The 18893-nt window shown below is 39.7% G+C and overlaps 1 long non-coding RNA gene across 2 annotated transcripts in view; it reads left to right on the forward strand.

The window, feature by feature from the left end:
- Positions 1 to 18893, forward strand: part of LOC131410663 (uncharacterized) — a 74076-nt gene that overhangs the window by 30141 nt on the left and 25042 nt on the right. Inside the window, exons 2-3 of one of the 2 annotated variants that reach the window (XR_009221374.1) lie at positions 2437 to 2583; positions 14325 to 15444. This is a non-coding gene — a long non-coding RNA (uncharacterized LOC131410663). Of the gene's footprint in view, positions 1 to 2436; positions 2584 to 14324; positions 15445 to 18893 lie in introns of those variants that run through there. The other variant, XR_009221375.1, reaches the window with a different exon arrangement.

Here is an 18893-nt window from a genome sequence, read left to right on the forward strand (position 1 = left end):
AGCCCCTCCAGTGAATTTTTTATTTCTGATATTATATTTTGGCATTAAAACTCTCATTTGGTTCTTGGTTCTATTTTAGTTTCTATTTCTTTGCTGAGAACTTTTATTTTTCCATTTGTTCTTAAGAGTATCTATCCTCACTTCTTAGAGCATAGTTAGAATAGCAGCTTTAAAGTTGTTGCATGATCATTCTAACATTTGGTTAATCTCAGGAGTGGTATCTATTCATTGCCTTTCTCCTTGAGAGTTGTTTAGGTTTTCCTAATTTATTGTGTATTAAGAAATTTTGGGTATACTGTATATTTTGAATATTATGATATGAGACTCTGATTTCTGTTTAAATCATCTACACAATGTTGATTATTTCTTCTTTGTTTTAGCAGTCAGTTAATCTGGTTAGATTGAGTTCGTACACCCTGGTCCACTTTTTTAATGTGGGCTCCTGTACAAATGTGGATTTATTTTTAAAAGTCCTTGTAGTAGTGATTCCAGTCAGTTTCGTGCGTATGTAGTTCTAGGGTAAGTCTTTGACTTTATGCGCAAATTTAAATGTTCTTTTTCTCTAGTTACGTACTTTCCATTATTTCCCCCCCATGCTCTGATTCCCCTGGTTCCCTCTTCCTGGTGTTCTGGCTATAATGTCTGGGCCTTTGGCCATCTTACACTGTCACTAGGTTCCACCCCGCAGGCCTCATCATGCCCGTGGGAAGAAGAGGGGTTCTGCCTCTTTGTTTGCACTTACTTGGTTGCACTGACACTGCCTCAATTGCCAGTGGGAAAGCGGGGAGGTACTCATTCTTTGTTAGTGCTTGCTTGGTGTGCAGTGGAGAGAATTGATATGAATCTCCCTTGCAGAGTTCACTGCCATTTCTCCTGTGGGATGTTTCACGGATGCTGTCTTTTGCTGCCATTTGCTTGATATAGGGTGAGGAGAATCAAGAGGGCTCCACCCTACAGAATTCTTTTTTGCCACAGTGGTAAGGTAGGGAAGGGAAGGGATGCCATCTCTTTGCTGGCATACACTTAGTGCAGGGTGGGGAGATTTTGAGGACTCTGATCCTCAGGGTCCACATCTGCCTTGCTGGGAGAGGGGGAGAATTAAATCACTTCTTCAGTACTTCTCACTTGGAGTAGGGAAGGTGAAGTCTCATGCGAGACCCGTCTTCCCAGTCCTCCGGCTAGAGACCGTAAACATTTCCTGGGGATTTTATTGTTCATACTTGTTGACTGTTCTGTGTTTTGGGCTACTTTAGCACTGAAGCTGGGATATATAAGAGGCAAAAATATCCCAAACTAACTAGCTCAGATTTCTCCTCTGAGCTCTAGGAATTTATGTCCATCTGCCTCCTTGATATCTCAATTTTAACTACACAGTCAGGAATGATCTCATGATCATCCCTGCAAAATCTGATTATTTCTAGCTTTGCCTATCTATCTATCCTTCAATATACAATATTTCACAATTGATTTCACCTTCTAAATACCTCTCAAGTATGTTCATATTGCTTTATCTGCACTGTCACTATCCTAGTCTGAGCCTGTAGCATCTTTCATCATGATTATCAGAATAACCTTTTAGGTTATTTTCCCTGAATCCTATATTTCCTTCTACAATCAGAATGAGCTCTTTAACAGACCAGTCTGATCATGTCAGCCTGCTTGCTTAAAAAAAATTTGACTTTAGAGAAATCCTTATCTTGGACCACAAGGCCTTGTCTGATCTGGTCCTTGCCAACTCTCCAACTTAATCAATTAATTCATTAATGCACTCATTCAACAAATATTTATTGAGTTTCTACTATGTGTTAGGAACTGTTCTTATTGCTGGGCTTATAGCAGTAAACAAAACAAAGTTCTTGTTTTTATGGAGCTTATATTCTAGTAGGAGGATACGTACACAAAACATATAAACAGTATATCATTTACTGATAAGTGAAAAGATGAAAAACATATCAGTGTAACGGGACAGGGAATTATGAGGGAGGTGTTATTTTAATAAAGTTGACAGGGAAGGTCTCACTGGGAAGGTGAAATTGAGCAGTGACTTGAAGAAAATGAGTAGGCAAGCCATGCCAATACCTGAGGGAAGAAACAGGCTTAGGGAACTTGAAGTGCAAAGAATCTGAAGCAAGAGTGTGCTTGGGTGTCCAAGGAACAGTGAGAAAGCTAGTCTGGCTCAGAGGAGTAAGTTAGAAGGAGGAGCAGTAGGAGATGACACAAGAAAGATAGCAGGGGTCCATTTGTGTAGGGCCTTGTAAACCGTAGTAAAGACTATATTTTATTGTGCATTGGATGAGAAGATATGGATGGTTTTTAAGCAGGGGCATGCCTATAGGCAGTCTTTGCACCAGAGCTCCCTGTTGGGTAAGTCAAAGCTTTCTCAGAGCTGTACTGAAGTCTGAGGCTCTCCTCATTCTGTCCTCCTTCCTTTCACAGATGCTGGACCTACATCAAGGTCTGAAGACCTTCCTTGCTTCCTCCTGTTCCATCTTACTCAATAAATCGTTTTTACTTGTGACTCTGAGATCAGCATCTACTTGGAGGAACTACCTAACACAATCACCAACCACCAAGTCTTCCAAAGTAAAACATTTTATTCTTTCATTTTGCTTTTTCCTTATGTGCTAAAATTCAATTGGTTATCCAGTTCTGTCAATTTTCTAAGAAAAAAATGTCTTTTTAATTTTGTGATTCTCAAAGTGATATTTGCCATATTCTTGGAAATCCACAAATTCTCTGTATTTTAAAAATTTACATATTGTAGCTTGATGCAAGTTTATAACTAAGCATCACACAATTTCAACGTCCATTTTTATCAGTCAAGATCCAATCAGGAGAAAAAATGACATCAGTAATTTGAAGAAGGAAAAAAAGTATAAAGAATTGTTAACTACTAAAAGGTGGTTAACTACCACAAGGAGTAAAAGAAGAACTCCAAAGGATGCAGAAACAGCAAACGCAAAAGGAAGCTACAAACTGTAGAACTGAGAGAAAGTGAACAAGAAAGGGATTATGTACTCAGAGGAACACACCCAAGGCTGAGATTCAGACCTCATTGCAGACTTCTACCAGACAGCCTGCTGATAGAAAACTTGGCAGAGGGCATGAACTAGAGCCGGTTCCTAGGAATGGACACTGGGTGGCTGAGAAACTTGCTGAAAGGTGTGAGCGGGCCTGAGTTAGTCCGTAGGAACAGTCTGTGGGTGGTTTGAGAAACTTATAGTGTAGGCTACAGCTGGTGCATGAGGGCTGTTGAAGTGAGTTCTACTGGGCTTCTCATTTCTCATATACTGGCAGCTGCTCCCCAAACAGCACATCGGAACCAGGGGTAAAAGGCCCCTGGTTATGTTTGCAGTATTCCTCCAGTATCCTCTATTGACAAAACCTAACATGGATCAAGCTGGAACTGGAAAATATTTACATAGTCCATCTCCAGTGTCACAAAGCAGGGAAAAGAAGGGTGCGTTTGGAACTGAGAGGCAATAAACTGATTATCATATTCAAAGTAAAGGCCAAATTGTGTCATGAGATGGCATAGTTGACAATATCAGTGATCCATTCATATCCTCTCCAATCCCTTCACCATTTTCATACACTGATTCATGGCCTGCTTTTACACCCGACAGTCAGCACCTGTATTTCTATGTCAGAGGGTTGCCCTCAAGTTTCTAGAGCCTGCTTTTCTGAAATGCTTTCTGAAATTTACGTCTGTCTAGGGACATCCTTTCTCCAATGACTTCTGGGTTTGATGGGTGCATGAACATAAGTATTTAGGCTCCCCTGTCCCTCATCAGAGGAACTTGGGAGTGTGACCTAGAGCTGGAGTCTGTCTCTAGAGCTCCCCTGCAGGATTAAGTCAGTTCACACCTGTGGGACTTCCCTTAGCATTAGGCCCTCATTTGGCTTGCTTCTGTTGTCTATCTCATTTCTTTATTCTCCTACTAGTTTTTCCTGAGAACTCTTCCTGATAAATTCCATTCATTAGAGTCCTTGTCTTAGGGATCGCCTCTGGAGAAGCCAAATGAAGTCAGATGCTATATAACATATAACAGAAGTTTTGTATTAGTTTGAGAAAAGAATTGCAAAAGTAGAATCAAATCATCACATAGGATATGGTAGTAGGAAATGTTGAACTAAAATGCATAATGACATGTGTGTCTTTCCATTCAGTCCATATCTGTGTGTGAATTAAATATTCATATGGCTCAAGTCATGGCACATATCACTTCTAACAGATCACTAGCAACAAAAGTATGATAGTAAAGATGTAATAAATTTTTATTTCCTAAGTTTAGCAATAACTGCATTAAGTAACTATTTAATCCAGATATCAATAATGTCACAATGTTCTTAGAATGTACAAGAAACTAGCTTCACAGAGATACCAGGAAACATCTTAGTAACACTGCCATTACAGTAGTGCTCACTGGCAAGGTTTTGATTAAGTATAAGGTTAGAAACAGAGCCTGGTAGTTATTAATATCATTTTGTAGAATATACTTATGTAAATAGTCATTCTTTACACAAGTATTACAAAAACAGATTAAAAATAAAATTGGTTTTGAGGTTATATGTTTTTTTCTCTTAAATGCATAATGGTCTTTTCATTTCAGCAGAATAACAAAATATGTCACATTGAAGTTAATGTTAATTTGAATTTTATTAATTTTATCTTTTTGTCTGTATTTAATTTAAATATGGTTTAGGTTTTATCATTGTATATGAGCTATAAGCATAAGGAGTTTATACCTAATTTTATATCTGTATATTTTTAAGGGATATTATAATAAAAATAGAGGAGAGATATTGGTAGTGTCAATAATGCATTTCATTAAAAGGGGTCCGTATATTAGTGAGGTTTAAGAAACAGTTCTTTAATCCATTTAATTTAAATCCGTTTGGTTTAAAATATGGTCCGCAAACCAGTAGCAGCAGCATCAACTTGGAATTTGTTAGAGTTACAAGTTCTTGAGCCCCAGCCAGACCTGCTGAATCAGAAACTCTGAGATTAGAGCCCAGTCACCTGTGCCTTCACAAGTCCTCCAGGTGATTCTGATGAGCTTTGAAGTTCCAGAAAACTGCTCTAATTCTTCCTCTCCTCCTCTGTTTAGGCTTTCATCCTCCTTTGGGTGTCTCTGGCTACAATCTCTACATTTCTAATCCCCCTCCACACAGCAGTGAAAGGGATCTTCCTAGAGCACATTTAACATGGCACTCTTCCTTTAAGTATCTTAAATGGTTAACTTTTTTTTTTTTTAATAATTTATTTATTTATTTATTTTTCCCCCAAAGCCCCAGCAGATAGTTGTATGTCATAGCTGCACATCCTTCTAGTTGCTGTATGTGGGACGTGGCCTCAGCATGGCTGGAGAAGCAGTGTGTCGGTGCGCTCCCGGGATCCAAACCCGGGCCGCCAGCAGTGGAGAGCGTGCACTTAACCACTAAGCCACGGGGCCTGCCCATAAATGGTTAACTTCTGTAAGACAGTCATCTTATCTGTAAAAGAGGAATAAGAATACCCTTCATCAATTTGTTGTGAGGGTGAGCATAAAGTAAGCATTAATTAAATGGTGACGGTTACTATTATCATTCCTCTCCCCAACATTTTTGCCATCAGCAGTAGCATCTTCCATTGCCTAAAGAATTAATTATAAATGTTTTATGAGTTTGTGAAATTATCTACCTATGAGTCTTCATGGAAGATGATCCCCAATTTACCAGCCTCCCTTGTATCAAGCACAAAACTGACATCTCAGATAATCCTGTGTCTGACTCTGAAATGGGAGTGAATGACTCAAAGCAGCAGTGAAGGGTTCATGCTGGCTGTGGGACAGCAACAGCAGCAGCAGTTTTCAGGAGCAGCAATGATAGAGCTTCTAATGGTGTCCGGTGTCCACTGTTCATGGTGTCTGGGGGAGAAGCTGTGGGGACAATGGTGTCATTCCAGGACTAATTTTGGGGATGATTTTGGCAGTGGCTCTGGCTGCCTTTCTTCTCTTTTTCTTCCCTGTCTTGTGTGTCTGATTTTCCAGGTTTTTAATAGATTTTGTGAGCGATTCTTAGTCTGTTTAAATTTATATCTCCTTTTTAGGCATAAATCAGCCAATCACAGTATCCTTTGCTTACAACTAAGAAACAGACTGGTACAGGCCTCACACTCTATTTCCAGATTCAGTTCTCATCACTCTCCTTCCCACAAACCTAATGTTTTAACAGTCCTGGAGCGTTCACCGTTTCACAAATGCATCACATGATTTCATGCTTCTTTATCTGTGCTTATGATGTTCCCTCTGCCTGGGAAACCTATTTTGCCTGGTAAAATTCTATTTATCCTTTAAGACCAAGTAATTCTTGCCAGAATTAATTTCTCATTATTGATGTTTAGATATCTAATGGGTGGCCTACTTGTATTCTGACCAAGAATAATGAAATAAAATACTGAGATGTTTAGAAAAACAATTAATAAAAGTAAAATTTCCTTTAGCTAGTAGGCTGGTAGGACCAACCCCCATCCATCATTTCTGTAACTGACACTGCCTGCTTTCCTCCTGGGGATTTATGTAATTTTGTTGTTGGTTCCATCCAGTTGATTCTGACTCCTAGAGACCCTGTTTATAGCAGAGCTGAACCCTGCCTGGTCTTTCTGTGCCATCCTCTCACTTTCCAGCGCTGTATCAGACAATGCTTCACTGCTATTCAGAGAGTTTTCATGGCCAATTTTTTCAGAAGTGGGTGGCCAGGTCCTTCTTCCTAATCTGTCTTAGTCAGAAGCTCTGCTGAAACCTGTCCACCAAGGGTAACCCTGGTGGTATTTGAAATACCAGTGGCATAACTTCTGGTATCATAGCAACACTCAGCCTCCACAGTATGACAATGGACAGATGGGTGGTATGGGAAACGAACCTGGGCCATGGTGGTGAGAGCACTCAATCTTAACCACTAGACCACCAGGGCTGGCTTATATAATTTAGGGCTTGTAATTGTGATAGAAGATAATACATTTTAGAATTATGAAATAACTTGCCCATTAAAAAAATCATGAAACTGGAATATTATGGAGATTGTTGATAAAAAGAAACAATGTGTAAATAAAGCCATAAGGTCAACTTGTCTCATATTGTACTTAGGCCCAGTTTTGGACACTGTGCTTGACTTCCTATATATTTTCCGTTCTCTCTCATCTGTGTAGCAGCCATGTGGTTTAGGGTACTGACCCTATCTCCAAAGGTGTACCATGATTAGTCTAAGGCAACCATGATCATCAATGGTTTAGGAACCCAATCCTAAGCCAATTGCATGATATTATATTTGTCTAAATGAATATGTTGGCCCAATCAGACTAAAAGGCTTTTGATTCTCTGTCTCTCTCACCCACTTTCTCTATGCATCTATACCCATGTATCTATCATCTATCTAGCTTTCTAGACAGGAAACATGAAGCTTCAAGGACCATCATGAACCAAACTGTAATCCCAAGTTTGAAGCCAATACTGTGAATGGCAAAAAGAAAACACAGAAAAAAATCTAGGTCCTTGGTGACACTGAACTACTAATCCACCAGCCCTGAGTCCTACCCTGTGCAGATCCACTGCATAGAGCCATGTGGTTTAGGCATTTACATGGACCAAGATGTGATTGGTGGCCTTGAAGTCTGTAGTCTGAATCTATTGATGTTAAAAACAGTATATCACCTTTAATGCTTAAGGCAGTTTGAACTTTTTCAAGGTTGTTACTTGCAGACAAAAGGACTCTGATATCCACGTAACATGTACACCCCTAAATCCCCTATTTTGTCACTGCAAATCACGTATGCTTCCCTGGTTGCATTGACACCTCCTTGAGAGTGCGCAGCGTGTCATTTTTGTATAGCTTGGATCTGTCCTAGTTCCTTGCACAAAAGAGGGATTCAGTAAATTTTGATCAAATTTTTACATTTATGCTCAATTTCTCTAGCTGAATAAGATGATGTGTGCCAAAAGATAAATGAATAATATAGGAATAATTGATATTATAGTTATCATTTATTAAGCACCTGCTATATGTCAGTTGTGATTCCTGATACATTAACTTACTTACTAGCAACTTTCTAAGAAATATTAACATCAGTTTGCAGGTGAGGGAACAGAGTCTTAGGAAAGTTACCGACTGTCCATAGTCACACAATTATCATGAATGTAAGACCATGATTCAAACCAAAATTCATCTGGCTCATTGATAAAGATGACAATGATAATAATGCAACACATAAGTTTCTTCTTCTTTTGACTCTATGATTATATGACTTTATTCCAAGAAAACAAATCTAAGCTTCAGGGAATTTATGTTCAAAAATGAAAATGAGCCCAATGATTTCATCCTTGCCCCAGGGCACCACACTCCCACTCAGAAAGTCGGCAAATGGTTCAAACCACACACTTCCTGGGGTGACCTGAAAACCCAGTCAGCAGGGGTGGACACCAGAGGGGCAAGACTCAGAGCCAAAGTACTGAAGAATATGCTCATGTTCTGAGAAGCCATTTCCTTGGACCTTCTGCTCTGTTCCCATATCTCAACAAAAGTGAAGCATGAGACAATCACACCAAGATACCAATGTCAGATCATCAGTAACTCAATCATGCAACAATCCTTACAACATCATATGCCCAACAGTGGGCCAGGCCTAGCAGGAGGCTGAAGAGAAGTAAATGGGCTTGCAAAGCAACTGGGGAGATGAACAAAATGTTACATGAAAGGAGACTAACAAATAAGGTGATGTGTGCTAAAAGCTAAATGAATAATATAGGAAGGAAATATGAGACTAAGGTAGAAAGAATTTGAACATGAAAGATTACCGTGGGCTGAGGTGATTACAAAAAGCTTCAAAGAAATGGCAGAGCTTGACCTGGGCCTTGACAAGCAAGGAATACACCGAGAGACAGAGAGAAGGCACACACCAGAGGATATAACAGAGATCAATACATGACAAAAATGCTGTTTAGAGTGGACGGAGAAGATCATTAAGTTAGGTGGGGACAAACTTAGTCATCTGGAATTCCAAGATGAGGTGTTTGGAGTTTATCCTGTAGGAGTAGAGTTTTCAGAAAGTTTGGAGCAAAGAGATGACGTGAGAAAAGAGTAGCAAGACTCACTTGATAATGGACTTCATAGACCTGAGTTTTCTTGTGTAACTCAAGCTTTACCATATTTGAATAAGTATAGAGTCATGTAAGACTAATACCCCAAATCTGCTGGTACTCTTCCCCAGAACCTCATCCCTCTGTAATCTTTCTGAGTCTCCTGGACTCATGATGATTTGCTCTGCTTTTCTCTTTGATGATCAGGGGCTATGAATGGGCAGCACCTCACTACTTCCATTGCTAACAGGGCCAGCATAACAACGCTGATGCCTCTGAAGTAGGCATTGTCCCCAGTGCTGTGTTGAGCTATGCTGGCACTGTTGTCTTTGCCATATCAAAAGACTCATAGAAGTGGGCATGAGGCCACCTCCTCCACCCACTAAACCTTCTTCTCACCTGAATTCTATCTCCTTACTGAGTGCCTTATTAAAACAGGACTTTCAGCTTCTTTCCTTCGGGCTCAGATACGTGACTAGACCAGGCTGGGATCCAATATCTCAGTTAAACACTATTTGGCCTTCTAATTCCAGTCATTTTCCAGAATCCTCTGGGCAAAAAAACAAACAAAAAAACCCCCATAAAAACCTTGTGCAAGTTGGCTTCTGGCACCTTGCCCACTAGTCCATCAAATGGGCTCAGATACAGGTATTTGCAGAACACGCCATCAAGATTAGGCATATTCTGATGGATAACAGTACAGGACTGAAGATGCTGTGTTTACGTTTAGGGACCCTTGGATGAGTTGCTTCTCACCAGGCTCCATCTAGTCAGAAACACAATCTCATTCTCTCTGTTGCTGTACCCGGGCATTTTGCAAACAGAAGGCCTTCTTTGTCCCAGTTATGCAATACTGTGAAAGTGCCTGCATCCAATGGCACCACAGGCTAGTGCCTCCAAACACACTCCCTAGTCAGCCTCATCCACAGAGCATTGGCAGGACTAAGAGGCAGCCAGTCATTGACAATATCATCTCAATCATTTCTCAAACTCATGTTTTATCAAACTCCAGACTAATAAATTCTGCTTGGCTAATGGGGATGCACAAAAGGAAATGAGGCTACTTGGAAGAAACATGGAGAAAAACAAACACATAAAGATACACATTGATCTCTGATGTATTTTTCTACCAAAACTAACAGTTAACTTTGGCTTTATAATAAAAATTTCTCCAGTGTCCGGAGTTAACCTCGTATATGATCCAGAGAGGTTTGCACTTGCTCCATGTTATCTGCAAACACTTCCTTCAGGCCCTAAAACATAATTCCCCTTGGCTTTCAAATGCAGGATCATAAATGCAAAATGACTGGAGTTGTATTATCTGTTTATATCAAGGGTGCCATTAGGTTTTATATACCTCTCACTGATTTCAACTAAGCACCTACCACTAGTACGATGAGGTAGTTTATATTCAACAGGACACTAGCTTTCAAAACTCTCTTAGTATTGATTTTACCAGGAAATGCTTTGATTTATTTTTGAAGTCAGTCCTCAATTGCTTAGGATTCTTTGGGGGAAAAATAGGGATGACTAAAGTTGCAATAAGCAAAGGTCTTCACCTACCACAGTACTTCTTAAATATCTCTCCCCTTGGATTCCATTGCTTGAAGCATGACAAGAAACAAATTGCTGTATTAGGTCAGCTTTGCATTGCAGGATGTCTTTGCCCGGATATTAGTTATGATATAGCAGGAAGTGTGTGACAGTGTTGTTGCTAGTAGAATGTGACTCATGTACTGTTAACACTGGCATCACACAGTTTCAATAGGGCTTAGACATACAGTGGCAGGCAAGTCAGGTTTGACCAAGCAGAAATTTTTATCAATGGACAGGTTAGCAATCTGGAATTCAGGTAATTAGAAAAGAACAGAGAAGCAGGGATTCAGAACCAGGAAGTAAATAGAAGTTAGGTCTGTCTGCTCTAAACTCAAGAGGTGACAGGAGGAGGAGGCAGATTAGGTCAGGACATAGGGAACATTTCTCTAGGGCAATGTTCTTTGTACTTGAGTGTCTTTAGAATCACCTTGTGGGCTTAATAAAACACTTATTTCCGAACCCCACCTCCAGAGTTTCTGATTCAATAGACATGAAGTGAGACATGAGAATTTGCATTTCTTTTTACTTCTTCTCAGTTTTATTGAGATCATAATTGACAAATAACATTGTTTAAGTTTAAGGTGTACAACGTAATGATTTGATACATGTATTTATTGTGAAATAATTACCATAATAAAGTTAGTCAATACTTTTATCATCTCACATAATTACCATTTTTTTTGTAGTGAGAACATTAAAATCTAATCTAATATTAAATTGCTAAGAGAGTACTCTTAGCAACTTTCAAGTATATAGCAGTATTATTAATTATAGTTACCATGCTATACACTGGATTCTCAGAACTTATTCATCTTATAACTGGAAGTTTGTACCTTTCAATCAATATCTTCTTATTTCCCCCACCCTCTAGCCCTGGCAACCACCATTCTGCTCCCTGTTTCCATGAGTTCAGCTTTTTTAGAATCCACATATAAGTGAGATCATACAGTATTTGTCTTGAACTGTTTGACTTATTTCACTTAACAAAATGCCCTCATAAGCTATCCATGTTGTCACAAATGGCAAGATTTCCTTCTTTCTCATGGCTGAATAATATTCCATTGTATATATTTCACATCTTCTTTATCCATTCATCCATAGAAGGACACATAGGTTGTTTTATATATCTTGGCTATTGTGAATAATGCTGCAATGAATGTAGGGGTGCAGACATCTCTTCAAGATTGTGATTTCATTTCCTTTGGATATGTACCCAGAAGTGGGTTGCTGGATCATAGGTATTTCTATTTTAAAATTTTTGAGGAACCTCCATACTGTTTTTCACAGTGGCTGTACCAATTTCCATTCTCACCAATAGTGCACAAGAGTTCCCTTTTCTCCATAGCCTTGCCAACCCTTATCTCTTGTCTTTTTGATAATAGTATATCTACGATAGATTTTTATTTTGTGGTTACCATGAGACTTACATAAAATATCAATATTTTTATAGATATAACTGTTTATTTTACACTGATAGCAGCTTTGATTGCATACAAAAAAACCTCTATCTTTTTACTCCCCCCTTTTGTGTTTTTGGTGTGACAATTTACCTCTTTTTATATTGTGTATTCATTAACAGATTATGGTAGCTGTACTTATTTTTAATACTTTTGTCCCTTAACTTTTATACTAGAGTTAAGTGGCTTAAACACTGCCATACTACGGTATTAGAATATCGTGAATTTCATTATATACTCACCTTTAGCAGTGTGTTGTGTTAGTTTCTATGCTTTCATGTTACTAATTAGTGTCCTTTCATTTCAGCTTAAAGAACTCCTTTCGCACATTTCTTGTAAGGCAGGTCTAGTGGTGATTAACTTCCTCAACTTTATTTGTCTGTGAAAGTCTTTATCTGTCCTTCCTTTCTGAAGGACAACTTCACTTGATACAGTATTCATTTTTGGCAGTTTTTTCTTTCATCACTTTGAATATATCATCCCACCCTCTCCTGACCCGTAAGGTTTCTCCTGAGAAATCTACTGATAGCCTCACAGGGATTTCCTTGTAAGTTACAAGCTTCTCTTCTCTTGCTGCTTTTAAGACTTTGTCTTTGATTTTTGACAGTTTTATTTTAATGTGTCTTGAAGAAGCTCTCTTTAAGTCGAGTTTGTTTGGGGAAGTATGAGCTTCACGAAACGTGCATGTCCAAATCTCTCCATGGATTTGGGAAGTTCTCAGACATTATTTCTTTAAACAAACTTTCTGCCCCCTTCTTATTCCCTTCTCCTTCTGGGACCCTAATTATGCACAGGTTATTTCTTTTGATGGTGTCCTACAGATAATGTAGGCTTTCTTCACTATTTTTCATTCTTCTTTGTTCTCCAATTAATTTCAAATGCCCTATCTCCTAATCTACACATTCTTTCTTCTGCTTGTTCTATTCTGATATTGATGCTCTCTATTACATTTTTCATTTCATTCATTGTATTCTTCAGCACTAGAATTTCTGTGTGGTTCTTTTTATGATTTCTGTCTCTTTGCTAAACTTCTCATTTTGTTTGTGTATTGTTTTCCTGATTTCCTTGAATTGCCTTTCTGTGTTTTCTTGTAGCTCATTGAGCATCCTTAAAACAGCTATTTTGAATTCTTTATCGAGTAAATCACAGATCTCCAAGTTTTGGGATGAGTTACTGGAAAATTATTGTGTCCCTTTGGTGGTGTCATGTTTCCTTAATTTTTTATATTCTTTGAAGTCTTGCATTGCTATCTTCACATTTGAAGTAGTAGTTACCTACTCTAGTCTTTACTAACTGACTTCAGGAGAGAACTATCTTCCATCAGCCCTGCTAGGGATTCTGAGGTTTTTCAGACCTTCTGTGGATATATGTGCTCCACACTTCTTGCTCCCTCTTGTGGACAAATTCTTAAGCTTTTATGATTTCTAATCATGCAGAGCCAAGCCATGTGCTGACAACCTCCCATTTGCATTTTCAAGGGCAGCCTCTCCCAGACCTACAGAATCAGGCTGGCTTTCTGGATGTGCTCACTAGCCATTTACAAAATCTCTCACGTGCTGCCATTGGGAGTGCACATAGGGAGTCAGCCATGGGGTAGGGGGATGTGTGGGTGAGGTGTGCAGAGCACTGGGGATGCCCATGGACCAGCTGGGGGACCTGCAGGTGAGGTGTCCCCAGTGGCTCATGGGTGTGCTTCTGGATGGAGTCCCTAATGCAGTTAATAGTATCCACATCCCCTTGATACATTCCATTCTGAACCCTGGCTGCTGTTTTCCCAGCTGCTCACCATCCCCAGTCATGCAGTTCACAAGTCAGTACTCTGGATGAGTTGAGAGAGAAATGGGCCTATTTGGCAGCATCCTTCACAACTGGGGAAGCCAGACGCTCACTGACATGCTCTTACTTTTCCGGAGAAATCATAGGCTCTTGGCACTGAGCTTTGGCATTGAGAACTGAAAAGTTCTCTTGACACTGAGCTATGCCACCTTGGGGGAGCAGTGATACAGGTAAAGTCAACCTGCTCCTCTTACCTTCTCCAGTGTGCCCAATCTTGAATTTTTCTGCTCTAACCATGTGCTGGAACTTCTCTGCTGGACTTCTGGACTTCCACAAAAGCTCTCTCATCTGTGAGTAATTGTGTAATTCACTGTTCTCCCAGGGGTCCCAGACCATGGCTGAGAGGGACTGCAGCCAGTTTGTGGGCCACTTCAGAGTCCACAGCCAGGACTGAGGTCTGTATTATCAATGCAAGAGTGGGTGAGACTTCTCCCAGGGCCCTTGGTGTGTGATGCTGCTGACAGAACCAAAGCCACATGGAACTATAGCCCTTTCCAGGTCTATAGTCGTGACCGCAGTGGGTGAATCTGCTGCTTGGGTGCAGGTATGTCTTCTCAAAAAGGCTCTCCTCATTCTTGGACTGGTCTGGGGTTTCACAATCTCCTACCTGAATCCCAAAGTTCTCACAAAGGCACTTTTGTCCCTGGATGGATGCCAAATTGTCTTTGTTGAGGGAAGGATATGAGCAAAGGGTATCTTATTCAGCCATCTTGCTGATGTCACTCTTCTGAGAAACCGCATTTCTAACAAGTTCCCAGGAAATGAATCTGCTGCTGGTCCTGGGACCACACTTTAAGAACACTGCTGTAGGATTTTTATAGTTGGAATAAGGCCACTGATGAGAAGCCAATTATTTTGGGAAGCAGAATGTTTCCTAAGTTCAGAGACCACAAGCTTGGTTTTAGGCTGAGCCTGCCTATGCAGAAGGGGTGGGAGTAAAGAGAAGGGGAATTCCAAGTGGGAAAAAGCCAGTTTCTAAAACAGAATAGCAAATTAGAAGAAGCAAGAAGGAAGAAGTTTCCCAACAGGGAGCATGGAGTTTCCATACAGAGATTTAGCAGAAAAAAGCACAACAGGATCAACACTAATGTGAGGACAGAGACCAGCCAGCTACTAGCCGAGCTCAGTGCTGGTGGGCTTGGTGAGACTGAATTGGTTGAAAGTGACCAAGGTAGGTACAGGTATCTACAGTGACAGGAAATTCATGCCCACTAAAATATAGATGGGGTCAGGATAAGAGGTGAGTCAGACATAAGGCAGGCCAACATATCCAAAGTGTTCAGGTCAAGGCAAAGTGAAAGAGCAAAGGACTTGGCAGTTGGCCCCAAACCAGAAGATTGCCAGGAATGGGAGAAGCATAGCAAGGGGCAAGAGATGCAGACAAGGAACCATGGTATGGGCTCAGCAAGAAGGCTCAGGAACTCAGGCAAGGGCAGGGTGAAAAGTGTTCTATCAGAAATCCAAGCAGCGGGTGCAAGACCCAGAAGGCAGAAGAAAGCAATTTGTCTGTTGGATCTCAGGAACTAAGTTATCTCCTAAAGTAGTAGAAGCTAAGACTAAGCTTGGCTTCCCTGGATTCCTCAGGTGTGTGGTTTACCTGTTGCAATCCAACCCACCTGGCAGTGAGTCCTAGCACCCAGTGCCATCATCATATTCACTTAGCAGTTTCATGAGAAAAGCTGGAAAATTAAAATCCCTGTGTTCTGATTATTTTAACTCAGAGCCAATTCTTTTAGCCAATATCAACGATCCTAAATTTCACTATTTTCATACTGGGATTGGTATAGCATAGATAATTGAAGAACCAAAAGACATCAATTTTTAAAGTGTTGAGTCCACAGGCTTCTGCACATGTAAAATATATTTATATATATATTTAAAAAATATAAAAATTATGCATATATATGTACCCATTCAACTACAGCGTGTTGGTCTATAGAGAAGGACAGAAAGATAAGAACTATATTAGTTGCATAGAAAAAGGAAATTGGCAACTCAATGTGCTTTCCAGCATCCTAGAATCAGGATTTAAATCATTTTTCTATGTATTACTTGTCCCCATTCCATTAGTTATCATTGAAGAATTCAACAAATATTTACCAAGTGTCTACTACATTTGAGTTACTTTTTTAGATATTATAGATCCGATTTTGAACAAAATGTAGTCCTTACTTTCAAAGAACTTAGAGTCTACTGGAGGAGACATTCAGGTACCCAGGAAATTAAAATACAGAATGACGGTTGTGATGGGGTAAGTAGGAAGTGCTATGGGACAATTAGACAACTAGTCTAGCCTTTGTAGGGTCAAGAATTCGGTCAGGGGTAGAATTTTGAACATACTTGCCCCATAACACTCTATTTCTGCCCCTCACCCTTATCACCAATTTCAGGAGGACAGTTCTGGGCTCTCAGAAACACATGCTCTAGTTAGGCAAATTAGGGAGACAGTAGCGTTACAGGAAAATGTGGGGACGGTGGAGTCACACTGCTTAGGTTCAAATTCCAGCTCCGCCATGTTCTAGATGTTACATTGGGGAGTCCCTTAATCTCTCTGGGCTCTTCTTTCCTCATGTCTAAAATATTACAAGTCATGCCACATAGTGATTTGATGATCAAATGAGAAAACAGATGCAAAAAGTGTAAACGAGCAAACAGTAAATTCTTAATAGGTGTCAATTTTCATTGCTGTCCTTGTTATTATTATTACTACTACTGCCCTATCAGGGATACAAAGGAGCCCTAGTGATTGGAAACATTTTCTATTGATCTAGTTTCTTCCTCTCCAGGGCCTTCCTTCTTAACCTCGACAAGGTTGTCACCAATGCCAGTGTCATCACCATCCCTCAATTCCCTAAATAAAAAAGAACAGACATTATAACTAGGAAAAAAAAATTTCTGCAAGAAATTCCCAATTATATAAAATTTGATGCTTATGTTTTTAGGGAGATGGAAATAATATAATAGAGTAGAAAGAACTTTGAGAAAAAAGTCTCTTGACCAAAGCGTGTATCATTTTTATATTAACAACCGGATTGTCACACTTAGGTAGGCATAATACTTTTGAAATACTTTTATTTCTTTCAAAGAGCAGCAGGACTGGGACAGAGAAACTGAAAAGGAACACAGCCTCACCCACCTAATAGAAATTGGACAGGAGAGGACTTGTGAGGAAGGATTTGTTCCCGACCCACAGGGGAGCAAAGAGCAAGAACACCTGATGTTCTGGAGGCCAAACTTTGATCAAATCAACTTCTAACAACATTCTGGATAATGGCTTTACTGAGAATCACAGGCAAAGGAGTTTGGGATGTTAAAAATAACATCAGGACTGGCACAGCGCAAGCTTTGATCACTAATGAATCCAGTGTTCCTGCTATGCAAGGGACTAAGGTGGCCGTCCTTTTAGCCTCTGTGTGTTCAAGAAGAGACAGCTGTGGAATGAACCAGCCATGCTCCGAGGGAGATGTTCTTGAAACGCATTTCTTCTGTGGGAGGAAGGACCTGTGCTGATGCCCCTAATACACTGGTCTTTCTCTGCTCCTTTAGAATTTCACAAGGCAGGCCACAGATGATTCGCCAGGAATTCAACCATGGCCTCATTCTGGTGTCAACTATTTTAATTTCGTTGAAGAATAAAATGCTTTTTAACTGTAACTCTGTGGACTGTGGACTGTGAAATAGGGAAACTGAAAGTTTAATATCAAACACGCTTACTCTTCGCTCTCCTTTGGGTTAGGAAGCAAAGGCTCCAAAGGAGAGCTTTCCGCTGAAAATGGTCACGTTAGTAGCTCAGGTATTTAGTCAAATTGTGGGGCCATAGCTCAAAACATTCGTCTTCTGTCTTTGTGATCTCCCTTTAGAGTTGGTTTATAACACTCACATGTAGACTAGTTTATGTCTTTACTGAAGTCATTCCTTATCTATGATTCAAATCTCTTAAAACCACACCTGTCAACTCCAGATCCAAATTGCCTTAAGTTGGCTCCAGTAGTCAAATCTTACTTAAAAAGTATGATTCAGCACCATTTAAAAATACTCAAAAGAAAACTCTTTAAAAGTAAGCCCAGAAGAGTAGCTCACAAAATGTCTAGAGCAATATCAATATCACTAGAATAAACATATAATATATAACCTACCAAGATGGCTACTTTGAAGAGGAAACTCTCAGTGTTGATGTGCCATTTGTGATGTGTTTGCATAAAAAATATTAAATTATATTAGTATATAGTTAGGCCTTTTGTGCTAATTTGTCTTTGTCTATAACACAAGGAAAATTGTTTTATATCTATTTTCTATGTGTATTTCTTTTTTTTTATAATTTTTTGTTTATTGCAGTAACATTGGTTTATAACATTGTATAAATTTCAAGTGTACATCACTATACTTCTATTTCTGCATAGATTACATCATGTTCACTACCCAAATACTAATTACAACCCATCACCACACACATGTGCTGAATTATCCCTTTCACCCTCCTCCCTCCCCCCTTCCCCTCTGGTAACCACCAATCCAATCTCTGTCCCTATGTGTTTGTTTATTGTTGTTATTATCTACTACTTAGTGAAGGAAATCATACGGTATTTGACCTTCTCCCTCTGACTTATTTCACTTTGCGTAATACCCTCAATGTCCATCCGTGTTGTCACAAATGGCTGGATTTCATCGTTTCTTATGGCTGAGTAGTATTGCATTGTGTATATATACCACATCTTCTTTATCCATTCGTCCCTTGATGGGCACTTAGGTTGCTTCCAAGTCTTGGCTATTGTGAATAACGCTGCAATGAACACAGGGGTGCATGTATCTTTATGCATGGGTATTTTCAAGTTCTTTGGATAAATACCCAGCAGTGGAACAGCTAGATCATATGGTAGTTCTATCCTTGATT

Source organism: Diceros bicornis, chromosome 10 (assembly GCF_020826845.1).
Source record: "Diceros bicornis minor isolate mBicDic1 chromosome 10, mDicBic1.mat.cur, whole genome shotgun sequence".
NCBI lineage: Eukaryota > Metazoa > Chordata > Mammalia > Perissodactyla > Rhinocerotidae > Diceros > Diceros bicornis.